A 24,029-nucleotide genomic window follows, 5' to 3' on the forward strand; every position below is an offset into this window, starting at 1 on the left:
TTCCCTTGTGCTGCCTCAGTTGAATCTCCTTTACTTGACAGAGATGTGCATGAGCAGCGGCCCTCCCCAGCCCTATTCCAAATCATACTTATTTTGCATAGGAGATACCATGGTCATGAAGATTTTTCTCCCAGGGTGAGGTTCATTCATTGCATTTTGGGTATGCTGACCCCTGTGATTTCCCCAAATGTGGGAAACTCAACTGCATTATTTGTGGTAGTGGGGGACTGTGTTTGTGCTTTCCTCTGGTCAGCTCTAGTAAAAGTCAGATTTCTTTGTCTCACATTTTCCTCTAGCCTTGTTCTTCTTTCGAGAGTTCCCTTGTGCTGCCTTTGTTGGATCTCCTTCACTTTACAGGGGGGTACCCGAGCAGCGACCCTCCCCAGCTCTAGCCCAACTCCTACTTACCTGCCAGGTGAGATACTATGATCATTAAGGTGCTTCTCCCAGGGCAAGGCTCACCCATTGTACTCTGGGTGTGCTGCTCCTGCGATTTCCCCAAATGTGGGAAACTTGACTGCATAATTTGTGTTTCCCCTCGTCGGCTCTCGTATAATTCAGATCTCTTTGTCTCAGGTCTCTCTCCAGCCTAGTTTGCTGTCTGTTTCCACTTCTCTTTTCTTCAGCCGCTCCCTTCTATACCCTTGTGCACTATCCTGACTTCTCCTCCCGTCTGCTTACTTTGTGCCTTCCAATGCACAATGCAAACTACAGGTAGTGCTGCAGGGCCCACACCCTTTTACTTGCCTTACAGAGCAGCTCTGGAGCTGTTACAGTGCCCAGCTGCTGCAAGAAATCAGCTTGAATGCTTCAGGGGCTGGGGCATAGCCAACATCAGCCCCACACCGAAGGAGGGTGGAGGTGTTTAATGCAAACTAGGGGTCAGTCAAGCGCCGCAAAAGGCCACCATGCCCTGCACGCCCCTTTTCTGTTTTCATATGCAGATGAGGGTTGAAGCCAACTTTGACCCACTGCTTGGATGACATCACCATATGCAAATCCATCTGCGGCAGGCCTTCCCCCAGGAATGCTTGCACTAGTTGTTGCATTTGGTTTGTTGTTTGGGGGTGCTTCAGTATTAGGCAGCCTTCTGCTGCACCCTGCTTTGGTGTGGGGCTCATGTTGGCCATGCCCCATCCCCTGAAGCTTTCAAGCAGATTTCTTGCAGCAGCTGGGCACTGTAACAGCTCAAGAGCTGCTCTGTAAGGCAAGTAAAAGGGTGTGGGCCCTGCAGCACTACCTGTAGTTTGCATTGTGCATTGGAAGGCACAAAGTAAGCAGACGGGAGGAGAAGTCAGGATAGTGCACAAGGGTATAGAAGGGAGCGGCTGAAGAAAAGAGAAGTGGAAACAGACAGCAAACTAGGCTGGAGAGAGATCTGAGACAAAGAGATCTGAATTATACGATAGCCGACCAGGGGAAACACAAATTATGCAGTCAAGTTTCCCACATTTGGGGAAATCGCAGGGGCAGCACACCCAGAGTGCAATGGGTGAGCCTTGCCCTGGGAGAAGCACCTTCATGATCATAGTATCTCACCTGGCAGGTAAGTATGAGTTGGGCTAGAGCTGGGGAGGGTCGCTGCTCGGGCACCCCCCTGTTAAGTGAAGGAGATCCAACTGAGGCAGCACAAGGGAACTCTCAAAAGAAGAACAAGGCTAGAGGAAGATCTGAAACAAAGAAATCTGACTTTTACCAGAGCTGACCAGAAGAAAACACAAACACAGTCCCCCACTACCACAAATAAAGCAGTCGAGGTGAGGTTCATTCATTGCATTTTGGGTATGCTGACCCCTGTGATTTCCCCAAATGTGGGAAACTCGACTGCTTTATTTGTGGTAGTGGGGGACTGTGTTTGTGTTTTCTTCTGGTCAGCTCTGGTAAAAGTCAGATTTCTTTGTTTCAGATCTTCCTCTAGCCTTGTTCTTCTTTTGAGAGTTCCCTTGTGCTGCCTCAGTTGGATCTCCTTCACTTAACAGGGGGGTGCCCGAGCAGCGACCCTCCCCAGCTCTAGCCCAACTCCTACTTACCTGCCAGGTGAGATACTATGATCATGAAGGTGCTTCTCCCAGGGCAAGGCTCACCCATTGCACTCTGGGTGTGCAGCCCCTGCGATTTCCCCAAATGTGGGAAACTTGACTGCATAATTTGTGTTTCCCCTGGTCGGCTCTCGTATAATTCAGATCTCTTTGTCTCAGATCTCTCTCCAGCCTAGTTTGCTGTCTGTTTCCACTTCTCTTTTCTTCAGCCGCTCCCTTCTATACCCTTGTGCACTATCCTGACTTCTCCTCCCGTCTGCTTACTTTGTGCCTTCCAATGCACAATGCAAACTACAGGTAGTGCTGCAGGGCCCACACCCTTTTACTTGCCTTACAGAGCAGCTCTGGAGCTGTTACAGTGCCCAGCTGCTGCAAGAAATCTGCTTGAATGCTTCAGGGGATGGGACATGGCCAACATGAGCCCCACACCAAAGGAGGGTGGAGCAGAAGGCTGACTAATACTGAAGCACCCCCAAACAACAAACCAAATGCAACAACTAGTGCAAGCATTCCTGGGGGAAGGCCTGCCGCAGATGGATTTGCATATGGTGATGTCATCCAAGCAGTGGGTCAAAGTTGGCTTCAACCCTCGTCTGCATATGAAAACAGAAAAGGGGCGTGCAGGGCATGGTGGCCTTTTGCGGCGCTTGACCGACCCCTAGTTTGCATTAAACACCTCCACCCTCCTTCGGTGTGGGGCTCATGTTGGCTATGCCCCAGCCCCTGAAGCATTCAAGCTGATTTCTTGCAGCAGCTGGGCACTTTAACAGCTCCAGAGCTGCTCTGTAAGGCAAGTAAAAGGGTGTGGGCCCTGCAGCACTACCTGTAGTTTGCATTGTGCATTGGAAGGCACAAAGTAAGCAGACGGGAGGAGAAGTCAGGATAGTGCACAAGGGTATAGAAGGGAGCGGCTGAAGAAAAGAGAAGTGGAAACAGACAGCAAACTAGGCTGGAGAGAGACCTGAGACAAAGAGATCTGAATTATACGAGAGCCGACCAGGGGAAACACAAATTATGCAGTCAAGTTTCCCACATTTGGGGAAATCGCAGGAGCAGCACACCCAGAGTGCAATGGGTGAGCCTTGCCCTGGGAGAAGCACCTTCATGATCATAGTATCTCACCTGGCAGGTAAGTAGGAGTTGGGCTAGAGCTGGGGAGGGTCGCTGCTCGGGTACCCCCCTGTCAAGTGAAGGAGATCCAACTGAGGCAGCACAAGGGAACTCTCGAAAGAAGAACAAGGCAAGAGGAAAATCTGAGACAAAGAAATCTGACTTTTACCAGAGCTGACCAGAGGAAAGCACAAACACAGTCCCCCACTACCACAAATAATGCAGTTGAGTTTCCCACATTTGGGGAAATCACAGGGGTCAGCATACCCAAAATGCAATGAATGAACCTCACCCTGGGAGAACAATCTTCATGACCATGGTATCTCCTATGCAAAATAAGTATGATTTGGAATAGGGCTGGGGAGGGCCGCTGCTCATGCACATCTCTGTCAAGTAAAGGAGATTCAACTGAGGCAGCACAAGGGAACTCTCATCTGGGGACAACAACTGCAGGGAGAACACATATTTTCAGATGAACATGGGAGGGCAGAAGGCTGCCTAATACTGAAGCACCCCCAAACAACAAACCAAATGCAACAACTAGTGCAAGCATTCCTGGGGGAAGTTCTGCAGAAGACGGATTTGCATACGGTGATGTCATACAAGCAGTGGGTCAAAGTTGGCTTCAACCCTCATCTGCATATGAAAAGAGAAAAGGGGCGTGCAGGGCATGGCGGCCTTTTGCGGTGCTTGGATGACCCCTAGTTCGCATTAAACACCTCCACCCTCCTTTGGTGTGGGGCTCATGTTGGCCATGCCCCATCCCCTGAAGCATTCAAGCAGATTTCTTGCAGCAGCTGGGCACTGTAACAGCTCCAGAGCTGCTCTGTAAGGCAAGTAAAAGGGTGTGGGCCCTGCAGCACTACCTGTAGTTTGCATTGTGCATTGGAAGGCACAAAGTAAGCAGACGGGAGGAGAAGTCAGGATAGTGCACAAGGGTATAGAAGGGAGCGGCTGAAGAAAAGAGAAGTGGAAACAGACAGCAAACTAGGCTGGAGAGAGACCTGAGACAAAGAGATCTGAATTATACGAGAGCCGACCAGGGGAAACACAAATTATGCAGTCAAGTTTCCCACATTTGGGGAAATCGCAGGGGCAGCACACCCAGAGTGCAATGGGTGAGCCTTGCCCTGGGAGAAGCACCTTCATGATCATAGTATCTCACCTGGCAGGTAAGTAGGAGTTGGGCTAGAGCTGGGGAGGGTCTCTGCTCGGGCACCCCCCTGTCAAGTGAAGGAGATCCAACTGAGGCAGCACAAGGGAACTCTCAAAAGAAGAACAAGGCTCTGAAACAAAGAAATCTGACTTTTACCAGAGCTGACCAGAGGAAAACACAAACACAGTCCCCCACTACCACAAATAAATCAGTCGAGTTTCCCACATTTGGGGAAATCACAGGGGTCAGCATACCCAGAATGCAATGAATGAACCTCACCCTGGGAGAATAATCTTCATGACCATGGTATCTCCTATGCAAAATAAGTATGATTTGGGATAGAGCTGGGGAGGGCCGCTGCTCAGGCACATCTCTGTCAAGTTAAGGAGATTCAACTGAGGCAGTACAAGGGAACTCTCATCTAGGGACAACAACTGCAGGGAGAACACATATTTTCAGATGAACATGGGAGGGCAGACGGCTGCCTAATACTGAAGCACCCCCAAACAACAAACCAAATGCAACAACTAGTGCAAGCATTCCTGGGGGAAGGCCTGCCGCAGATGGATTTGCATATGGTGATGTCATCCAAGCAGTGGGTCAAAGTTGGCTTCAGCCCTCGTCTGCATATGAAAACAGAAAAGGGGCGTGCAGGGCATGGTGGCCTTTTGCTGCGCTTGTCTGACCCCTAGTTTGCATTAAACACCTCCACCCTTCTTCGGTGTGGGGCTCATGTTGGCTATGCCCCAGCCCCTGAAGCATTCAAGCTGATTTCTTGCAGCAGCTTGGCACTGCAACAGCTCCAGAGCTGCTCTGTAAGGCAAGTAAAAGGGTGTGGGCCCTGCAGCACTACCTGTAGTTTGCATTGTGCATTGGAAGGCACAAAGTAAGCAGACGGGAGGAGAAGTCAGGATAGTGCACAAGGGTATAGAAGGGAGCGGCTGAAGAAAAGAGAAGTGGAAACAGACAGCAAACTAGGCTGGAGAGAGACCTGAGACAAAGAGATCTGAATTATACGAGAGCCGACCAGGGGAAACACAAATTATGCAGTCAAGTTTCCCACATTTGGGGAAATCGCAGGAGCAGCACACCCAGAGTACAATGGGTGAGCCTTGCCCTGGGAGAAGCACCTTCATGATCATAGTATCTCACCTGGCAGGTAAGTAGGAGTTGGGCTAGAGCTGGGGAGGGTCGCTGCTCGGGTACCCCCCTGTAAAGTGAAGGAGATCCAACTGAGGCAGCACAAGGGAACTCTCGAAAGAAGAACAAGGCTAAAGGAAAATCTGAGACAAAGAAATCTGACTTTTACCAGAGCTGACCAGAGGAAAGCACAAACACAGTCTCCCACTACCACAAATAATGCAGTCAAGTTTCCCACATTTGGGGAAATCACAGGGGTCAGCATACCCAAAATGCAATGAATGAACCTCACCCTGGGAGAAAAATCTTCATGACCATGGTATCTCCTATGCAAAATAAGTATGATTTGGAATAGGGCTGGGGAGGGCCGCTGCTCATGCACATCTCTGTCAAGTAAAGGAGATTCAACTGAGGCAGCACAAGGGAACTCTCATCTTGGGACAACAACTGCAGGGAGAACATATATTTTCAGATGAACATGGGAGGGCAGAAGGCTGCCTAATACTGAAGCACCCCCAAACAACAAACCAAATGCAACAACTAGTGCAAGCATTCCTGGGGGAAGGCCTGCCGCAGATGGATTTGCATATGGTGATGTCATCCAAGCAGTGGGTCAAAGTTGGCTTCAACCCTCGTCTGCATATGAAAAGAGAAAAGGGGCGTGCAGGGCATGGTGGCCTTTTGCGGCGCTTGGCTGACCCCTAGTTTGCATTAAACACCTCCACCCTCCTTTGGTGTGGGGCTCATGTTGGCTATGCCCCAGCCCCTGAAGCATTCAAGCTGATTTCTTGCAGCAGCTGGGCACTGTAACAGCTCCAGAGCTGCTCTGTAAGGCAAGTAAAAGGGTCTGGGCCCTGCAGCACTACCTGTAGATCGCATTGTGCGTTGGAAGGCACAAAGTAAGCAGACAGGAGGAGAAGTCAGGATAGTGCGCAAGGGCATAGAAGGGAGCGGCTCAAGAAAAGAGAAGTGGAAACAGACAGCAAACTAGGCTGGAGAGAGACCTGAGACAAAGAGATCTGAATTATACGAGAGCCGACCAGGGGAAACACAAATTATGCAGTCAAGTTTCCCACATTTGGGGAAATCGCAGGGGCAGCACACCCAGAGTGCAATGGGTGAGCCTTGCCCTGGGAGAAGCACCTTCATGATCATAGTATCTCACCTGGCAGGTAAGTAGGAGTTGGGCTAGAGCTGGGGAGGGTCGCTGTTCGGGCACCCCCCTGTCAAGTGAAAGAGATCCAACTGAGGCAGCACAAGGGAACTCTCGAAAGAAGAACAAGGCTAGAGGAAGATCTGAGACAAAGAAATCTGACTTTTTCCAGAGCTGACCAGAGGAAAGCACAAACACAGTCCCCCACTACCACAAATAATGCAGTCGAGTTTCCCACATTTGGGGAAATCACAGGGGTCAGCATACCCAGAATGCAATGAATGAACCTCACCTTGGGAGAACAATCTTCATGACCATGGTATCGCCTATGCAAAATAAGTATGATTTGGGATAGGGCTGGGGAGGGCCGCTGCTCAGGCACATCTCTGTCAAGTAAAGGAGATTCAACTGAGGCAGCACAAGGGAACTCTCATCTGGGGACAACAACTGCAGGGAGAACACATATTTTCAGATGAACATGTGAGGGCAGAAGGCTGCCTAATACTGAAGCACCCCCAAACAACAAACCAAATGCAACAACTAGTGCAAGCATTCCTGGGGGAAGGCCTGCAGCAGATGGATTTGCATATGGTGATGTCATCCAAGCAGTGGGTCAAAGTTGGCTTCAACCCTCGTCTGCATATGAAAAGAGAAAAGGGGCGTGCAGGGCATGGCGGCCTTTTGCAGCACTTGGATGACCCCTAGTTCGCATTACACACCTCCACCCTCCTTCGGTGTGGGGCTCATGTTGGCTATGCCCCAGCCCCTGAAGCATTCAAGCTGATTTCTTGCAGCAGCTGGGCACTGTAACTGCTCCAGAGCTACTCTGTAAGGCAAGTAAAAGGGTGTGGGCCCTGCAGCACTACCTGTAGTTCGCATTGTGCGTTGGAAGGCACGAAGTAAGCAGACGGGAGAAGTCAGGATAGTGCGCAAGGGCATAGAAGGGAGCGGCTCAAGAAAAGAGAAGTGGAAACAGACAGCAAACTAGGCTGGAGAGAGACCTGAGACAAAGAGATCTGAATTATACGAGAGCCGACGAGGGGAAACACAAATTATGCAGTCACGTTTCCCACATTTGGGGAAATCGCAGGAGCAGCACACCCAGAGTGCAATGGTTGAGCCTTGCCCTGGGAGAAGCACCTTCATGATCATAGTATCTCACCTGGCAGGTAAGTAGGAGTTGGGCTAGAGCTGGGGAGGGTCGCTGCTCGGGTTCCCCCCTGTGAAGTGAAGGAGATCCAACTGAGGCAGCACCAGGGAACTCTCGAAAGAAGAACAAGGCTAGAGGAAGATCTGAGACAAAGAAATCTGACTTTTACCAGAGCTGACCAGAGGAAAGCACAAACACAGTCTCCCACTACCACAAATAATGCAGTCAAGTTTCCCACATTTGGGGAAATCACAGGGGTCAGCATACCCAAAATGCAATGAATGAACCTCACCCTGGGAGAAAAATCTTCATGACCATGGTATCTCCTATGCAAAATAAGTATGATTTGGAATAGGGCTGGGGAGGGCCGCTGCTCATGCACATCTCTGTCAAGTAAAGGAGATTCAACTGAGGCAGCACAAGGGAACTCTCATCTTGGGACAACAACTGCAGGGAGAACATATATTTTCAGATGAACATGGGAGGGCAGAGGACTGCCTAATACTGAAGCACCCCCAAACAACAAACCAAATGCAACAACTAGTGCAAGCATTCCTGGGGGAAGGCCTGCCGCAGATGGATTTGCATATGGTGATGTCATCCAAGCAGTGGGTCAAAGTTGGCTTCAACCCTCGTCTGCATATGAAAAGAGAAAAGGGGCGTGCAGGGCATGGTGGCCTTTTGCGGCGCTTGGCTGACCCCTAGTTTGCATTAAACACCTCCACCCTCCTTTGGTGTGGGGCTCATGTTGGCTATGCCCCAGCCCCTGAAGCATTCAAGCTGATTTCTTGCAGCAGCTGGGCACTGTAACAGCTCCAGAGCTGCTCTGTAAGGCAAGTAAAAGGGTGTGGGCCCTGCAGCACTACCTGTAGTTCGCATTGTGCGTTGGAAGGCACAAAGTAAGCAGACAGGAGGAGAAGTCAGGATAGTGCGCAAGGGCATAGAAGTAAGCGGCTCAAGAAAAGAGAAGTGGAAACAGACAGCAAACTAGGCTGGAGAGAGACCTGAGACAAAGAGATCTGAATTATACGAGAGCCGACCAGGGGAAACACAAATTATACAGTCAAGTTTCCCACATTTGGGGAAATCGCAGGAGCAGCACACCCAGAGTGCAATGGGTTAGCCTTGCCCTGGGAGAAGCACCTTCATGATCATAGTATCTCACCTGGCAGGTAAGTAGGAGTTGGGCTAGAGCTGGGGAGGGTCGCTGCTAGGGTACCCCCCTGTAAAGTGAAGGAGATCCAATTAAGGCAGCACAAGGGAACTCTCGAAAGAAGAACAAGGCTAGAGGAAAATCTGAGACAAAGAAATCTGACTTTTACCAGAGCTGACCAGAGGAAAGCACAAACACAGTCCCCCACTACCACAAATAATGCAGTTGAGTTTCCCACATTTGGGGAAATCACAGGGGTCAGCATACCCAAAATGCAATGAATGAACCTCACCCTGGGAGAAAAATCTTCATGACCATGGTATCTCCTATGCAAAATATGTATGATTTGGAATAGGGCTGGGGAGGGCCGCTGCTCATGCACATCTCTGTCAAGTAAAGGAGATTTAACTGAGGCAGCACAAGGGAACTCTCATCTGGGGACAACAACTGCAGGGAGAACACATATTTTCAGATGAACATGGGAGGGCAGAAGGCTGCCTAATACTGAAGCACCCCCAAACAACAAACCAAATGCAACAACTAGTGCAAGCATTCCTGGGGGAAGTTCTGCAGAAGACGGATTTGCATACGGTGATGTCATCCAAGCAGTGGGTCAAAGTTGGCTTCAACCCTCATCTGCATATGAAAAGAGAAAAGGGGCGTGCAGGGCATGGCGGCCTTTTGCGGTGCTTGGATGACCCCTAGTTCGCATTAAACACCTCCACCCTCCTTTGGTGTGGGGCTCATGTTTGCCATGCCCCATCCCCTGGAGCATTCAAGCTGATTTCTTGCAGCAGCTGGGCACTGTAACAGCTCCAGAGCTGCTCTGTAAGGCAAGTAAAAGGGTGTGGGCCCTGCAGCACTACCTGTAGTTTGCATTGTGCATTGGAAGGCACAAAGTAAGCAGACGGGAGGAGAAGTCAGGATAGTGCACAAGGGTATAGAAGGGAGCAGCTGAAGAAAAGAGAAGTGGAAACAGACAGCAAACTAGGCTGGAGAGAGACCTGAGACAAAGAGATCTGAATTATACGAGAGCCGACCAAGGGAAACACAAATTATGCAGTCAAGTTTCCCACATTTGGGGAAATCGCAGGGGCAGCACACCCAGAGTGCAATGGGTGAGCCTTGCCCTGGGAGAAGCACCTTCATGATCATAGTATCTCACCTGGCAGGTAAGTAGGAGTTGGGCTAGAGCTGGGGAGGGTCGCTGTTCGGGCACCCCCCTGTCAAGTGAAAGAGATCCAACTGAGGCAGCACAAGGGAACTCTCGAAAGAAGAACAAGGCTAGAGGAAGATCTGAGACAAAGAAATCTGACTTTTTCCAGAGCTGGCCAGAGGAAAGCACAAACACAGTCCCCCACTACCACAAATAATGCAGTCGAGTTTCCCACATTTGGGGAAATCACAGGGGTCAGCATACCCAGAATGCAATGAATGAACCTCACCCTGGGAGAACAATCTTCATGACCATGGTATCGCCTATGCAAAATAAGTATGATTTGGGATAGGGCTGGGGAGGGCCGCTGCTCAGGCACATCTCTGTCAAGTAAAGGAGATTCAACTGAGGCAGCACAAGGGAACTCTCATCTGGGGACAACAACTGCAGGGAGAACACATATTTTCAGATGAACATGTGAGGGCAGAAGGCTGCCTAATACTGAAGCACTCCCAAACAACAAACCAAATGCAACAACTAGTGCAAGCATTCCTGGGGGAAGGCCTGCAGCAGATGGATTTGCATATGGTGATGTCATCCAAGCAGTGGGTCAAAGTTGGCTTCAACCCTCGTCTGCATATGAAAAGAGAAAAGGGGCGTGCAGGGCATGGCGGCCTTTTGCAGCGCTTGGATGACCCCTAGTTTGCATTACACACCTCCTCCCTCCTTCGGTGTGGGGCTCATGTTGGCTATGCCCCAGCCCCTGAAGCATTAAAGCTGATTTCTTGCAGCAGCTGGGCACTGTAACTGCTCCAGAGCTACTCTGTAAGGCAAGTAAAAGGGTGTGGGCCCTGCAGCACTACCTGTAGTTCGCATTGTGCGTTGGAAGGCACGAAGTAAGCAGACGGGAGAAGTCAGGATAGTGCGCAAGGGCATAGAAGGGAGCGGCTCAAGAAAAGAGAAGTGGAAACAGACAGCAAACTAGGCTGGAGAGAGACCTGAGACAAAGAGATCTGAATTATACGAGAGCCGACGAGGGGAAACACAAATTATGCAGTCAAGTTTCCCACATTTGGGGAAATCGCAGGAGCAGCACACCCAGAGTGCAATGGTTGAGCCTTGCCCTGGGAGAAGCACCTTCATGATCATAGTATCTCACCTGGCAGGTAAGTAGGAGTTGGGCTAGAGCTGGGGAGGGTCGCTGCTCGGGTTCCCCCCTGTGAAGTGAAGGAGATCCAACTGAAGCAGCACCAGGGAACTCTCGAAAGAAGAACAAGGCTAGAGGAAGATCTGAGACAAAGAAATCTGACTTTTACCAGAGCTGACCAGAGGAAAGCACAAACACAGTCCCCCACTACCACAAATAATGCAGTCGAGTTTCCCACATTTGGGAAAATCACAGGGGTCAGCATACCCAGAATGCAATGAATGAACCTAACCCTGGGAGAACAATCTTCATGACCATGGTATCTCCTATGCAAAATAAGTATGATTTGGGATAGGGCTGGTGAGGGCCGCTGCTCAGGCACATCTCTGTCAAGTAAAGGAGATTCAACTGAGGCAGCACAAGGGAACTCTCATCTGGGGACAACAACTGCAGGGAGACCACATCTTTTCAGATGAACATGGGAGGGCGGAAGGCTGCCTAATACTGAAGCACCATCAAATATCAAACCATGGCCCTCATTCCGAGTTGATCGCTCGCAAGGCGATTTTAGCAGAGTTACACACGCTAAGCCGCCGCCTACTGGGAGTGAATCTTAGCTTCTTAAAATTGCGACCGATGTATTCGCAATATTGCGATTACAAACTACTTAGCAGTTTCAGAGTAGCTTCAGACTTACTCTGCATCTGCGATCAGTTCAGTGCTTGTCGTTCCTGGTTTGACGTCACAAACACTCCCAGAGTTCGCCCAGACACTCCCCCGTTTCTCCGGCCACTCCTGCGTTTTTTCCGGAAACTGTAGCGTTTTTTCCCACACGCCCATAAAACGGCCTGTTTCCGCCCAGTAACACCCATTTCCTGTCAATCACATTACGATCGCCGGAGCGAAGAAAAATCCGTGAGTAAAAATACTTTCTTCATTGTAAAATTACTTGGCGCAGTCGCAGTGCGAATATTGCGCATGCGTACTAAGCAGAATTTCACTGCGATGCGATGAAATTTACAGAGCGAACGACTCGGAATGAGGGCCCATATGCAACAACTAGTACAAGCACTCCTGGGGGAAGGTCTGCAGCAGACGGATTTGCATACGGTGATGTAAATCCAAGCAGTGGGCCAAAGTTGACTGGAACCCTCATCTGCATATGAAAAGAGAAAAGGGGCATGCAGGGCATGGCGGCCTTTTGCAGTGCTTGGATGACCCCTAGTTCGCATTAAACACCCCCACCCTCCTTTGGTGTGGGGCTCATGTTGGCCATGCCCCATCCCCTGATGCATTCAAGCTGATTTCTTGCAGCAGCTGGGCACTGTAACAGCTCCAGAGCTGTTCTGTAAGGCAAGTAAAAGTGTGTGGGCCCTGCAGCACCACCTGTTGTTCGCATTGTGCGTTGGAAGGCACAAATTAAGCAGACGGGAGGAGAAGTCAGGATAGTGCGCAAGGGCATTCTTTTCTCTTAGTCCGGGGGCAAGGCTTCAAAATGGGGTCTGCAACGGAGGAGACACAGGGGGCGTGGTCACAGCAGCTTTTCTCTACAGTCTGCACCAGCAGGAGCCTACACCATTTTTTATGATCACGCTGAACTGCAGTGCGACTGCAATTACAGCATGGTCAAGAAGGGAGGCGTCATGCTGGGTGGCCATGCCCTGTCACTGTGCAGGAGCCAGCACCGCTCACACACTAGTCCCCGGGTGCAGCCCCCAACCCCCGGGACACCCGGAGCAACAAAATGTAGATTCAGGCCACCAGGCCACGCCCCTACCTATGAAACCATGCCTCCTTTTTACCATTGCGCTGTTTATCTGCGCGCACTGCATTACAATCTCCCTCGCCACCTCTCTGGGTGTCACCAGTGATAGTGACACCTCTGCCATGCTTGTAGCAGCTGGTCCTAAGATCTACGCCTCAAGCCCTGAGTGTTTGCCCTTGTGACTTGTTGATCATCATAGCGAAGCAGATGCTTACAGAAAACTGCAGGGGCTTAGATTGAAAATAAAAACAATTGATGGGTATAAGGTAGAGAGGAGTGGGTTCGGTTCTCCGAGAACCGAATTCCCCACGAACTCCACGTGGTTTACATTGGTCCGAGGCAGGCTCGGTTGTTCCTGCCTGACTCGGAAAACCTGAACAAGGGAAAATGTCATCATCCCGCTGTCAGATTCTCGTGAGATTCGGATTCCATATAAAGAGCTGCGCGTTGCTGCCATTTTTACTCGTGCATTGAAGAGAGAGCGGAGAGGACGTGGCTATGTTTTCTCAGTGGAAATCTCAATATCAGTGCTCAGTATCAGTGGTTACTTATTGCTGCTCAGTAATACTAGTAGTGTGTCTCTCCTGCTCAGTGTCAGTTCTCAGTAGTATCCTCATCAGTGCTCAGTATCACTGCTCATTGTCTTGTGCTGCATTGTGGTGCTCAGCATACTACAGTACATTACTAATAGTCCAGTGCTGCATCTTGCTGCTCAGTGTCAGTTCTAGTATCCTCATGAGTGCTCACTATCACTGCTCATTGCATTGTGGTGTTCTGTATACTACAGTAACATAGTAATATAGTATATATAGAGGAGCGGGTTCGGTTCTCCGAGAACCGAATTCCCGACGAACTCCACGTGGTTTACACTGGTCCGAGGCAGGCTCGGTTGTTCCTGCCTGACTCGGAAAACCTGAACAAGGGAAAATGTCATCATCCCGCTGTCGGATTCTCGCGAGATTCGGATTCCATATAAAGAGCTGCGCGTTGCCGCCATTTTTACTCGTGCATTGAAGAGAGAGCGGAGAGGACGTGGCTATGTTCTCTCAGTGGAAATCTCAATATCAGTGCTCAGTATCAGTGGTTACTTATTGCTGCTCAGTAATACTAGTAGTGTGTCTCTCCTGCTCAGTGTCAGTTCTCAGTAGTATCCTCATCAGTGCTCAGTATCACTGCTCATTGTCTTGTGCTGCATTGTGGTGCTCAGCATACTACAGTACATTACTAATAGTCCAGTGCTGCATCTTGCTGCTCAGTGTCAGTTCTAGTATCCTCATCAGTGCTCACTATCACTGCTCATTACATTGTGGTGTTCTGTATACTACAGTAACATAGTAATATAGTAACATATGGTAACATAGTTTTTGAGGTTGAATAGAGGCAAATTGCCCATCGTGTTCAACCTGTTTTAAGTTGTGATGATTCTACATACTTGCTGAATAATGTTTTATGACTAGTTAGCTACTATAACTCATGTTACCCCCGGATTAACCATGTTGATATTTTAAGTATTATAACCTTGGATAGCTTTTTCATTCAGAAATGTATCCATTCCTTTTTTAAATCCAATTACAGAGTCCGCCATTACCACCTTCCCTGGCAGGGAATTCCACATCCTGATTGCCCTAACAGTGAAGATCATAGTATCTCACCTGGCAGGTAAGTAGGAGTTGGGCTAGAGCTGTGGAGGATTGCTGCTCGGGCACCCCCTGTCAAGTGAAGGAGATCCAACTGAGGCAGCACAAGGGAACTCTCGAAAGAAGAACAAGGCTAGAGGAAGATCTGAGACAAAGAAATCTGACTTTTACCAGAGCTGACCAGAGGAAAGCACAAACACAGTCCCCCACTACCACAAATAATGCAGTCGAGTTTCCCACATTTGGGGAAATCACAGGGGTCAGCATACCCAGAGTGCAATGAATGAACCTCACCCTGGGAGAACAATCTTCATGACCATGGTATCTCCTATGCAAAATAAGTATGATTTGGGATAGGGCTGGGGAGGGCCGCTGCTCAGGCACATCTCTGTCAAGTAAAGGAGATTCAACTGAGGCAGCACAAGGGAACTCTCATCTGGGGACAACAACTGCAGGGAGAACACATATTTTCAGATGAACATGGGAGGGCAGAAGGCTGCCTAATACTGAAGCACCCCCAAACAACAAACCAAATGCAACTACTAGTGCAAGCATTCCTGGGGGAAGGCCTGCAGCAGACGGATTTGCATATGGTGATGTCATCCAAGCAGTGGGTCAAAGTTGGCTTCAACCCTCGTCTGCATATGAAAATAAAAAAGGGGTGTGCAGGGCATGGCTGCCTTTTGCGGCGCTTGGATGACCCCTAGTTCGCATTAAACACCTCCACCCTCCTTCGGTGTGGGGCTCATGTTGGCTATGCCCCAGCCCCTGAAGCATTCAAGCTGATTTCTTGCAGCAGCTGGGCACTGTAACAGCTCCAGAGCTGCTCTGTAAAGCAAGTAAAAGGGTGTGGGCCCTGCAGCACTACCTGTAGTTTGCATTGTGCGTTGGAAGGCACAAAGTAAGCAGACGGGGAAGTCAGGATAGTGCACAAGGGCATAGAAGGGAGCGGCTGAAGAAAAGAGAAGTGGAAACAGACAGCAAACTAGGCTGGAGAGAGACCTGAGACAAAGAGATCTGAATTATACGAGAGCCGACCAGGGGAAACACAAATTATGCAGTCAAGTTTCCCACATTTGGGGAAATCGCAGGGGCAGCACACCCAGAGTGCAATGGGTGAGCCTTGCCCTGGGAGAAGCACCTTCATGATCATAGTATCTCACCTGGCAGGTAAGTAGGAGTTGGGCTAGAGCTGGGGAGGGTCTCTGCTCGGGCACCCCCCTGTCAAGTGAAGGAGATCCAACTGAGGCAGCACAAGGGAACTCTCAAAAGAAGAACAAGGCTCTGAAACAAAGAAATCTGACTTTTACCAGAGCTGACCAGAGGAAAACACAAACACAGTCCCCCACTACCACAAATAAAGCAGTCGAGTTTCCCACATTTGGGGAAATCACAGGGGTCAGCATACCCAGAATGCAATGAATGAACCTCACCCTGGGAGAATAATCTTCATGACCATGGTATCTCCTATGCAAAATAAGTATGATTTGGGATAGAGCTGGGGAGGGCCGCTGCTCAGGCACATCTCTGTCAAGTTAAGGAGATTCAACTGAGGCAGCACAAGGGAACTCTCATCTAGGGACAACAACTGCAGGGAGAACACATATTTTCAGATGAACATGGGAGGGCAGAAGGCTGCCTAATACTGAAGCACCCCCAAACAACAAACCAAATGCAACAACTAGTGCAAGCATTCCTGGGGGAAGGCCTGCCGCAGATGGATTTGCATATGGTGATGTCATCCAAGCAGTGGGTCAAAGTTGGCTTCAACCCTAGTCTGCATATGAAAACAGAAAAGGGGCGTGCAGCGCATGGTGGCCTTTTGCTGCGCTTGTCTGACCCCTAGTTTGCATTAAACACCTCCACCCTCCTTCGGTGTGGGGCTCATGTTGGCTATGCCCCAGCCCCTGAAGCATTCAAGCTGATTTCTTGCAGCAGCTTGGCACTGCAACAGCTCCAGAGCTGCTCTGTAAGGCAAGTAAAAGGGTGTGGGCCCTGCAGCACTACCTGTAGTTTGCATTGTGCATTGGAAGGCACAAAGTAAGCAGACGGGAGGAGAAGTCAGGATAGTGCACAAGGGTATAGAAGGGAGCGGCTGAAGAAAAGAGAAGTGGAAACAGACAGCAAACTAGGCTGGAGAGAGACCTGAGACAAAGAGATCTGAATTATACGAGAGCCGACCAGGGGAAACACAAATTATGCAGTCAAGTTTCCCACATTTGGGGAAATCGCAGGAGCAGCACACCCAGAGTACAATGGGTGAGCCTTGCCCTGGGAGAAGCACCTTCATGATCATAGTATCTCACCTGGCAGGTAAGTAGGAGTTGGGCTAGAGCTGGGGAGGGTCGCTGCTCGGGCACCCCCCTGTAAAGTGAAGGAGATCCAACTGAGGCAGCACAAGGGAACTCTCGAAAGAAGAACAAGGCTAAAGGAAAATCTGAGACAAAGAAATCTGACTTTTACCAGAGCTGACCAGAGGAAAGCACAAACACAGTCTCCCACTACCACAAATAATGCAGTCAAGTTTCCCACATTTGGGGAAATCACAGGGGTCAGCATACCCAAAATGCAATGAATGAACCTCACCCTGGGAGAAAAATCTTCATGACCATGGTATCTCCTATGCAAAATAAGTATGATTTGGAATAGGGCTGGGGAGGGCCGCTGCTCATGCACATCTCTGTCAAGTAAAGGAGATTCAACTGAGGCAGCACAAGGGAACTCTCATCTTGGGACAACAACTGCAGGGAGAACATATATTTTCAGATGAACATGGGAGGGCAGAAGGCTGCCTAATACTGAAGCACCCCCAAACAACAAACCAAATGCAACAACTAGTGCAAGCATTCCTGGGGGAAGGCCTGCCGCAGAGGGATTTGCATATGGTGATGTCATCCAAGCAGTGGGTCAAAGTTGGCTTCAACCCTCGTCTGCATATGAAAAGAGAAAAGGGGCGTGCAGGGCATGGTGGCCTTTTGCGGCGCTTGGCTGACACCTAGTTTGCATTAAACACCTCCACCCTCCTTTGGTGTGGGGCTCATGTTGGCTATGCCCCAGCCCCTGAAGCATTTAAGCTGATTTCTTGCAGCAGCTGGGCACTGTAACAGCTCCAGAGCTGCTCTGTAAGGCAAGTAAAAGGGTCTGGGCCCTGCAGCACTACCTGTAGATCGCATTGTGCGTTGGAAGGCACAAAGTAAGCAGACAGGAGGAGAAGTCAGGATAGTGCGCAAGGGCATAGAAGGGAGCGGCTCAAGAAAAGAGAAGTGGAAACAGACAGCAAACTAGGCTGGAGAGAGACCTGAGACAAAGAGATCTGAATTATACGAGAGCCGACCAGGGGAAACACAAATTATGCAGTCAAGTTTCCCACATTTGGGGAAATCGCAGGGGCAGCACACCCAGAGTGCAATGGGTGAGCCTTGCCCTGGGAGAAGCACCTTCATAATCATAGTATCTCACCTGGCAGGTAAGTAGGAGTTGGGCTAGAGCTGGGGAGGGTCGCTGTTCGGGCACCCCCCTGTCAAGTGAAAGAGATCCAACTGAGGTAGCACAAGGGAACTCTCGAAAGAAGAACAAGGCTAGAGGAAGATCTGAGACAAAGAAATCTGACTTTTTCCAGAGCTGACCAGAGGAAAGCACAAACACAGTCCCCCACTACCACAAATAATGCTGTCGAGTTTCCCACATTTGGGGAAATCACAGGGGTCAGCATACCCAGAATGCAATGAATGAACCTCACCTTGGGAGAACAATCTTCATGACCATGGTATCGCCTATGCAAAATAAGTATGATTTGGGATAGGGCTGGGGAGGGCCGCTGCTCAGGCACATCTCTGTCAAGTAAAGGAGATTCAACTGAGGCAGCACAAGGGAACTCTCATCTGGGGACAACAACTGCAGGGAGAACACATATTTTCTGATGAACATGTGAGGGCAGAAGGCTGCCTAATACTGAAGCACCCCCAAACAACAAACCAAATGCAACAACTAGTGCAAGCATTCCTGGGGGAAGGCCTGCAGCAGATGGATTTGCATATGGTGATGTCATCCAAGCAGTGGGTCAAAGTTGGCTTCAACCCTCGTCTGCATATGAAAAGAGAAAAGGGGCGTGCAGGGCATGGCGGCCTTTTGCAGCGCTTGGATGACCCCTAGTTCGCATTACACACCTCCACCCTCCTTCGGTGTGGGGCTCATGTTGGCTATGCCCCAGCCCCTGAAGCATTCAAGCTGATTTCTTGCAGCAGCTGGGCACTGTAACTGCTCCAGAGCTACTCTGTAAGGCAAGTAAAAGGGTGTGGACCCTGCAGCACTACCTGTAGTTCGCATTGTGCGTTGGAAGGCACGAAGTAAGCAGACGGGAGAAGTCAGGATGGTGCGCAAGGGCATAGAAGGGAGCGGCTCAAGAAAAGAGAAGTGGAAACAGACAGCAAACTAGGCTGGAGAGAGACCTGAGACAAAGAGATCTGAATTATACGAGAGCCGACGAGGGGAAACACAAATTATGCAGTCAAGTTTCCCACATTTTGGGGAAATCGCAGGAGCAGCACACCCAGAGTGCAATGGTTGAGCCTTGCCCTGGGAGAAGCACCTTCATGATCATAGTATCTCACCTGGCAGGTAAGTAGGAGTTGGGCTAGAGCTGGGGAGGGTCGCTGCTCGGGTTCCCCCCTGTGAAGTGAAGGAGATCCAACTGAGGCAGCACCAGGGAACTCTTGAAAGAAGAACAAGGCTAGAGGAAGATCTGAGACAAAGAAATCTGACTTTTACCAGAGCTGACCAGAGGAAAGCACAAACACAGTCTCCCACTACCACAAATAATGCAGTCAAGTTTCCCACATTTGGGGAAATCACAGGGGTCAGCATACCCAAAATGCAATGAATGAACCTCACCCTGGGAGAAAAATCTTCATGACCATGGTATCTCCTATGCAAAATAAGTATGATTTGGAATAGGGCTGGGGAGGGCCGCTGCTCATGCACATCTCTGTCAAGTAAAGGAGATTCAACTGAGGCAGCACAAGGGAACTCTCATCTTGGGACAACAACTGCAGGGAGAACATATATTTTCAGATGAACATGGGAGGGCAGAAGGCTGCCTAATACTGAAGCACCCCCAAACAACAAACCAAATGCAACAACTAGTGCAAGCATTCCTGGGGGAAGGCCTGCCGCAGATGGATTTGCATATGGTGATGTCATCCAAGCAGTGGGTCAAAGTTGGCTTCAACCCTCGTCTGCATATGAAAAGAGAAAAGGGGCGTGCAGGGCATGGTGGCCTTTTGCGGCGCTTGGCTGACCCCTAGTTTGCATTAAACACCTCCACCCTCCTTTGGTGTTGGGCTCATGTTGGCTATGCCCCAGCCCCTGAAGCATTCAAGCTGATTTCTTGCAGCAGCTGGGCACTGTAACAGCTCCAGAGCTGCTCTGTAAGGCAAGTAAAAGGGTGTGGGCCCTGCAGCACTACCTGTAGTTCGCATTGTGCGTTGGAAGGCACAAAGTAAGCAGACAGGAGGAGAAGTCAGGATAGTGCGCAAGGGCATAGAAGGGAGCGGCTCAAGAAAAGAGAAGTGGAAACAGACAGCAAACTAGGCTGGAGAGAGACCTGAGACAAAGAGATCTGAATTATACGAGAGCCGACCAGGGGAAACACAAATTATACAGTCAAGTTTCCCACATTTGGGGAAATCGCAGGAGCAGCACACCCAGAGTGCAATGGGTTAGCCTTGCCCTGGGAGAAGTACCTTCATGATCATAGTATCTCACCTGGCAGGTAAGTAGGAGTTGGGCTAGAGCTGGGGAGGGTCGCTGCTCGGGTACCCCCCTGTAAAGTGAAGGAGATCCAACTAAGGCAGCACAAGGGAACTCTCGAAAGAAGAACAAGGCTAGAGGAAAATCTGAGACAAAGAAATCTGACTTTTACCAGAGCTGACCAGAGGAAAGCACAAACACAGTCCCCCACTACCACAAATAATGCAGCTGAGTTTCCCACATTTGGGGAAATCACAGGGGTCAGCATACCCAAAATGCAATGAATGAACCTCACCCTGGGAGAAAAATCTTCATGACCATGGTATCTCCTATGCAAAATAAGTATGATTTGGAATAGGGCTGGGGAGGGCCGCTGCTCATGCACATCTCTGTCAAGTAAAGGAGATTTAACTGAGGCAGCACAAGGGAACTCTCATCTGGGGACAACAACTGCAGGGAGAACACATATTTTCAGATGAACATGGGAGGGCAGAAGGCTGCCTAATACTGAAGCACCCCCAAACAACAAACCAAATGCAACAACTAGTGCAAGCATTCCTGGGGGAAGTTCTGCAGAAGACGGATTTGCATACGGTGATGTCATCCAAGCAGTGGGTCAAAGTTGGCTTCAACCCTCATCTGCATATGAAAAGAGAAAAGGGGCGTGCAGGGCATGGCGGCCTTTTGCGGTGCTTGGATGACCCCTAGTTCGCATTAAACACCTCCACCCTCCTTTGGTGTGGGGCTCATGTTGGCCATGCCCCATCCCCTGAAGCATTCAAGCTGATTTCTTGCAGCAGCTGGGCACTGTAACAGCTCCAGAGCTGCTCTGTAAGGCAAGTAAAAGGGTGTGGGCCCTGCAGCACTACCTGTAGTTTGCATTGTGCATTGGAAGGCACAAAGTAAGCAGACGGGAGGAGAAGTCAGGATAGTGCACAAGGGTATAGAAGGGAGCGGCTGAAGAAAAGAGAAGTGGAAACAGACAGCAAACTAGGCTGGAGAGAGACCTGAGACAAAGAGATCTGAATTATACGAGAGCCGACCAAGGGAAACACAAATTATGCAGTCAAGTTTCCCACATTTGGGGAAATCGCAGGGGCAGCACACCCTGAGTGCAATGGGTGAGCCTTGCCCTGGGAGAAGCACCTTCATGATCATAGTATCTCACCTGGCAGGTAAGTAGGAGTTGGGCTAGAGCTGGGGAGGGTCGCTGTTCGGGCACCCCCCTGTCAAGTGAAAGAGATCCAACTGAGGCAGCACAAGGGAACTCTCGAAAGAAGAACAAGGCTAGAGGAAGATCTGAGACAAAGAAATCTGACTTTTTCCAGAGCTGGCCAGAGGAAAGCACAAACACAGTCCCCCACTACCACAAATAATGCAGTCGAGTTTCCCACATTTGGGGAAATCACAGGGGTCAGCATACCCAGAATGCAATGAATGAACCTCACCCTGGGAGAACAATCTTCATGACCATGGTATCGCCTATGCAAAATAAGTATGATTTGGGATAGGGCTGGGGAGGGCCGCTTCTCAGGCACATCTCTGTCAAGTAAAGGAGATTCAACTGAGGCAGCACAAGGGAACTCTCATCTGGGGACAACAACTGCAGGGAGAACACATATTTTCAGATGAACATGTGAGGGCAGAAGGCTGCCTAATACTGAAGCACCCCCAAACAACAAACCAAATGCAACAACTAGTGCAAGCATTCCTGGGGGAAGGCCTGCAGCAGATGGATTTGCATATGGTGATGTCATCCAAGCAGTGGGTCAAAGTTGGCTTCAACCCTCGTCTGCATATGAAAAGAGAAAAGGGGCGTGCAGGGCATGGCGGCCTTTTGCAGCGCTTGGATGACCCCTAGTTTGCATTACACACCTCCTCCCTCCTTCGGTGTGGGGCTCATGTTGGCTATGCCCCAGCCCCTGAAGCATTCAAGCTGATTTCTTGCAGCAGCTGGGCACTGTAACTGCTCCAGAGCTACTCTGTAAGGCAAGTAAAAGGGTGTGGGCCCTGCAGCACTACCTGTAGTTCGCATTGTGCGTTGGAAGGCACGAAGTAAGCAGACGGGAGAAGTCAGGATAGTGCGCAAGGGCATAGAAGGGAGCGGCTCAAGAAAAGAGAAGTGGAAACAGACAGCAAACTAGGCTGGAGAGAGACCTGAGACAAAGAGATCTGAATTATACGAGAGCCGACGAGGGGAAACACAAATTATGCAGTCAAGTTTCCCACATTTGGGGAAATCGCAAGAGCAGCACACCCAGAGTGCAATGGTTGAGCCTTGCCCTGGGAGAAGCACCTTCATGATCATAGTATCTCACCTGGCAGGTAAGTAGGAGTTGGGCTAGAGCTGGGGAGGGTCGCTGCTCGGGTTCCCCCCTGTGAAGTGAAGGAGATCCAACTGAAGCAGCACCAGGGAACTCTCGAAAGAAGAACAAGGCTAGAGGAAGATCTGAGACAAAGAAATCTGACTTTTACCAGAGCTGACCAGAGGAAAGCACAAACACAGTCCCCCACTACCACAAATAATGCAGTCGAGTTTCCCACATTTGGGAAAATCACAGGGGTCAGCATACCCAGAATGCAATGAATGAACCTCACCCTGGGAGAACAATCTTCATGACCATGGTATCTCCTATGCAAAATAAGTATGATTTGGGATAGGGCTGGTGAGGGCCGCTGCTCAGGCACATCTCTGTCAAGTAAAGGAGATTCAACTGAGGCAGCACAAGGGAACTCTCATCTTGGGACAACAACTGCAGGGAGACCACATCTTTTCAGATGAACATGGGAGGGCGGAAGGCAGCCTAATACTGAAGCACCATCAAATATCAAACCATGGCCCTCATTCCGAGTTGATCGCTCGCAAGGCGATTTTAGCAGAGTTACACACGCTAAGCCGCCGCCTACTGGGAGTGAATCTTAGCTTCTTAAAATTGCGACCGATGTATTCGCAATATTGCGATTACAAACTACTTAGCAGTTTCAGAGTAGCTTCAGACTTACTCGGCATCTGCGATCAGTTCAGTGCTTGTCGTTCCTGGTTTGACGTCACAAACACTCCCAGAGTTCGCCCAGACACTCCCCCGTTTCTCCGGCCACTCCTGCGTTTTTTCCGGAAACTGTAGCGTTTTTTCCCACACGCCCATAAAACGGCCTGTTTCCGCCCAGTAACACCCATTTCCTGTCAATCACATTACGATCGCCGGAGCGAAGAAAAAGCCGTGAGTAAAAATACTTTCTTCATTGTAAAATTACTTGGCGCAGTCGCAGTGCGAATATTGCGCATGCGTACTAAGCAGAATTTCACTGCGATGCGATGAAATTTACAGAGCGAACGACTCGGAATGAGGGCCCATATGCAACAACTAGTACAAGCACTCCTGGGGGAAGGTCTGCAGCAGACGGATTTGCATACGGTGATGTAAATCCAAGCAGTGGGCCAAAGTTGACTGGAACCCTCATCTGCATATGAAAAGAGAAAAGGGGCATGCAGGGCATGGCGGCCTTTTGCAGTGCTTGGATGACCCCTAGTTCGCATTAAACACCTCCACCCTCCTTTGGTGTGGGGCTCATGTTGGCCATGCCCCATCCCCTGATGCATTCAAGCTGATTTCTTGCAGCAGCTGGGCACTGTAACAGCTCCAGAGCTGTTCTGTAAGGCAAGTAAAAGGGTGT

The 24,029-nt window shown here is 49.9% G+C and overlaps 30 non-coding genes and 5 pseudogenes across 30 annotated transcripts; 3 read left to right on the top strand and 32 right to left on the bottom strand.

Moving 5' to 3' along the window:
* Positions 1-84: 84 nt before the first annotated feature.
* On the top strand, positions 85-248 carry LOC135006954 (U1 spliceosomal RNA). The gene has a single exon (XR_010207016.1). It is a non-coding gene; the product is annotated as a U1 spliceosomal RNA (small nuclear RNA).
* Positions 249-400: 152 nt separating this feature from the next.
* LOC135007403 (U1 spliceosomal RNA) lies at positions 401-536 on the top strand (annotated as a pseudogene).
* Positions 537-1,391: 855 nt separating this feature from the next.
* LOC135007189 (U1 spliceosomal RNA) lies at positions 1,392-1,554 on the bottom strand. The gene has a single exon (XR_010207241.1). It is a non-coding gene; the product is annotated as a U1 spliceosomal RNA (small nuclear RNA).
* Positions 1,555-2,022: 468 nt separating this feature from the next.
* On the top strand, positions 2,023-2,185 carry LOC135007283 (U1 spliceosomal RNA). Its single transcript, XR_010207327.1, has one exon. It is a non-coding gene; the product is annotated as a U1 spliceosomal RNA (small nuclear RNA).
* Positions 2,186-3,013: 828 nt separating this feature from the next.
* On the bottom strand, positions 3,014-3,176 carry LOC135007254 (U1 spliceosomal RNA). Its single transcript, XR_010207305.1, has one exon. It is a non-coding gene; the product is annotated as a U1 spliceosomal RNA (small nuclear RNA).
* Positions 3,177-3,328: 152 nt separating this feature from the next.
* On the bottom strand, positions 3,329-3,492 carry LOC135006972 (U1 spliceosomal RNA). The gene has a single exon (XR_010207034.1). It is a non-coding gene; the product is annotated as a U1 spliceosomal RNA (small nuclear RNA).
* Positions 3,493-4,166: 674 nt separating this feature from the next.
* On the bottom strand, positions 4,167-4,329 carry LOC135007204 (U1 spliceosomal RNA). Its single transcript, XR_010207256.1, has one exon. It is a non-coding gene; the product is annotated as a U1 spliceosomal RNA (small nuclear RNA).
* Positions 4,330-4,471: 142 nt separating this feature from the next.
* LOC135007175 (U1 spliceosomal RNA) lies at positions 4,472-4,635 on the bottom strand. The gene has a single exon (XR_010207227.1). It is a non-coding gene; the product is annotated as a U1 spliceosomal RNA (small nuclear RNA).
* Positions 4,636-5,309: 674 nt separating this feature from the next.
* Positions 5,310-5,472, bottom strand: LOC135007289 (U1 spliceosomal RNA). Its single transcript, XR_010207333.1, has one exon. It is a non-coding gene; the product is annotated as a U1 spliceosomal RNA (small nuclear RNA).
* A 152-nt stretch (positions 5,473-5,624) lies between these two features.
* LOC135007130 (U1 spliceosomal RNA) lies at positions 5,625-5,788 on the bottom strand. Its single transcript, XR_010207184.1, has one exon. It is a non-coding gene; the product is annotated as a U1 spliceosomal RNA (small nuclear RNA).
* A 674-nt stretch (positions 5,789-6,462) lies between these two features.
* LOC135007206 (U1 spliceosomal RNA) lies at positions 6,463-6,625 on the bottom strand. The gene has a single exon (XR_010207258.1). It is a non-coding gene; the product is annotated as a U1 spliceosomal RNA (small nuclear RNA).
* A 152-nt stretch (positions 6,626-6,777) lies between these two features.
* LOC135007120 (U1 spliceosomal RNA) lies at positions 6,778-6,941 on the bottom strand. The gene has a single exon (XR_010207174.1). It is a non-coding gene; the product is annotated as a U1 spliceosomal RNA (small nuclear RNA).
* A 698-nt stretch (positions 6,942-7,639) lies between these two features.
* LOC135007441 (U1 spliceosomal RNA) lies at positions 7,640-7,775 on the bottom strand (annotated as a pseudogene).
* A 152-nt stretch (positions 7,776-7,927) lies between these two features.
* On the bottom strand, positions 7,928-8,091 carry LOC135007131 (U1 spliceosomal RNA). The gene has a single exon (XR_010207185.1). It is a non-coding gene; the product is annotated as a U1 spliceosomal RNA (small nuclear RNA).
* Positions 8,092-8,765: 674 nt separating this feature from the next.
* On the bottom strand, positions 8,766-8,928 carry LOC135007345 (U1 spliceosomal RNA). Its single transcript, XR_010207382.1, has one exon. It is a non-coding gene; the product is annotated as a U1 spliceosomal RNA (small nuclear RNA).
* Positions 8,929-9,080: 152 nt separating this feature from the next.
* Positions 9,081-9,244, bottom strand: LOC135007052 (U1 spliceosomal RNA). The gene has a single exon (XR_010207109.1). It is a non-coding gene; the product is annotated as a U1 spliceosomal RNA (small nuclear RNA).
* Positions 9,245-9,918: 674 nt separating this feature from the next.
* On the bottom strand, positions 9,919-10,081 carry LOC135007265 (U1 spliceosomal RNA). Its single transcript, XR_010207316.1, has one exon. It is a non-coding gene; the product is annotated as a U1 spliceosomal RNA (small nuclear RNA).
* Positions 10,082-10,233: 152 nt separating this feature from the next.
* Positions 10,234-10,397, bottom strand: LOC135007053 (U1 spliceosomal RNA). The gene has a single exon (XR_010207110.1). It is a non-coding gene; the product is annotated as a U1 spliceosomal RNA (small nuclear RNA).
* Positions 10,398-11,095: 698 nt separating this feature from the next.
* Positions 11,096-11,231, bottom strand: LOC135007378 (U1 spliceosomal RNA; annotated as a pseudogene).
* A 152-nt stretch (positions 11,232-11,383) lies between these two features.
* LOC135007038 (U1 spliceosomal RNA) lies at positions 11,384-11,547 on the bottom strand. Its single transcript, XR_010207095.1, has one exon. It is a non-coding gene; the product is annotated as a U1 spliceosomal RNA (small nuclear RNA).
* A 3,240-nt stretch (positions 11,548-14,787) lies between these two features.
* LOC135006853 (U1 spliceosomal RNA) lies at positions 14,788-14,951 on the bottom strand. Its single transcript, XR_010206931.1, has one exon. It is a non-coding gene; the product is annotated as a U1 spliceosomal RNA (small nuclear RNA).
* A 670-nt stretch (positions 14,952-15,621) lies between these two features.
* On the bottom strand, positions 15,622-15,784 carry LOC135007207 (U1 spliceosomal RNA). Its single transcript, XR_010207259.1, has one exon. It is a non-coding gene; the product is annotated as a U1 spliceosomal RNA (small nuclear RNA).
* A 142-nt stretch (positions 15,785-15,926) lies between these two features.
* Positions 15,927-16,090, bottom strand: LOC135007103 (U1 spliceosomal RNA). The gene has a single exon (XR_010207158.1). It is a non-coding gene; the product is annotated as a U1 spliceosomal RNA (small nuclear RNA).
* A 674-nt stretch (positions 16,091-16,764) lies between these two features.
* On the bottom strand, positions 16,765-16,927 carry LOC135007290 (U1 spliceosomal RNA). The gene has a single exon (XR_010207334.1). It is a non-coding gene; the product is annotated as a U1 spliceosomal RNA (small nuclear RNA).
* Positions 16,928-17,079: 152 nt separating this feature from the next.
* LOC135007132 (U1 spliceosomal RNA) lies at positions 17,080-17,243 on the bottom strand. Its single transcript, XR_010207186.1, has one exon. It is a non-coding gene; the product is annotated as a U1 spliceosomal RNA (small nuclear RNA).
* Positions 17,244-17,917: 674 nt separating this feature from the next.
* Positions 17,918-18,080, bottom strand: LOC135007322 (U1 spliceosomal RNA). The gene has a single exon (XR_010207364.1). It is a non-coding gene; the product is annotated as a U1 spliceosomal RNA (small nuclear RNA).
* Positions 18,081-18,232: 152 nt separating this feature from the next.
* LOC135007164 (U1 spliceosomal RNA) lies at positions 18,233-18,396 on the bottom strand. The gene has a single exon (XR_010207216.1). It is a non-coding gene; the product is annotated as a U1 spliceosomal RNA (small nuclear RNA).
* A 698-nt stretch (positions 18,397-19,094) lies between these two features.
* LOC135007422 (U1 spliceosomal RNA) lies at positions 19,095-19,231 on the bottom strand (annotated as a pseudogene).
* Positions 19,232-19,383: 152 nt separating this feature from the next.
* LOC135007133 (U1 spliceosomal RNA) lies at positions 19,384-19,547 on the bottom strand. Its single transcript, XR_010207187.1, has one exon. It is a non-coding gene; the product is annotated as a U1 spliceosomal RNA (small nuclear RNA).
* A 674-nt stretch (positions 19,548-20,221) lies between these two features.
* On the bottom strand, positions 20,222-20,384 carry LOC135007308 (U1 spliceosomal RNA). Its single transcript, XR_010207351.1, has one exon. It is a non-coding gene; the product is annotated as a U1 spliceosomal RNA (small nuclear RNA).
* Positions 20,385-20,536: 152 nt separating this feature from the next.
* On the bottom strand, positions 20,537-20,700 carry LOC135006997 (U1 spliceosomal RNA). Its single transcript, XR_010207057.1, has one exon. It is a non-coding gene; the product is annotated as a U1 spliceosomal RNA (small nuclear RNA).
* A 674-nt stretch (positions 20,701-21,374) lies between these two features.
* Positions 21,375-21,537, bottom strand: LOC135007274 (U1 spliceosomal RNA). The gene has a single exon (XR_010207324.1). It is a non-coding gene; the product is annotated as a U1 spliceosomal RNA (small nuclear RNA).
* Positions 21,538-21,689: 152 nt separating this feature from the next.
* On the bottom strand, positions 21,690-21,853 carry LOC135007055 (U1 spliceosomal RNA). Its single transcript, XR_010207112.1, has one exon. It is a non-coding gene; the product is annotated as a U1 spliceosomal RNA (small nuclear RNA).
* Positions 21,854-22,551: 698 nt separating this feature from the next.
* LOC135007428 (U1 spliceosomal RNA) lies at positions 22,552-22,687 on the bottom strand (annotated as a pseudogene).
* A 152-nt stretch (positions 22,688-22,839) lies between these two features.
* LOC135007331 (U1 spliceosomal RNA) lies at positions 22,840-23,003 on the bottom strand. Its single transcript, XR_010207373.1, has one exon. It is a non-coding gene; the product is annotated as a U1 spliceosomal RNA (small nuclear RNA).
* Between the last annotated feature and the right edge of the window lie 1,026 nt (positions 23,004-24,029).

This window comes from Pseudophryne corroboree, unplaced genomic scaffold, assembly GCF_028390025.1.
Source record: "Pseudophryne corroboree isolate aPseCor3 unplaced genomic scaffold, aPseCor3.hap2 scaffold_218, whole genome shotgun sequence".
Classification (NCBI taxonomy): Eukaryota; Metazoa; Chordata; class Amphibia; order Anura; family Myobatrachidae; genus Pseudophryne; species Pseudophryne corroboree.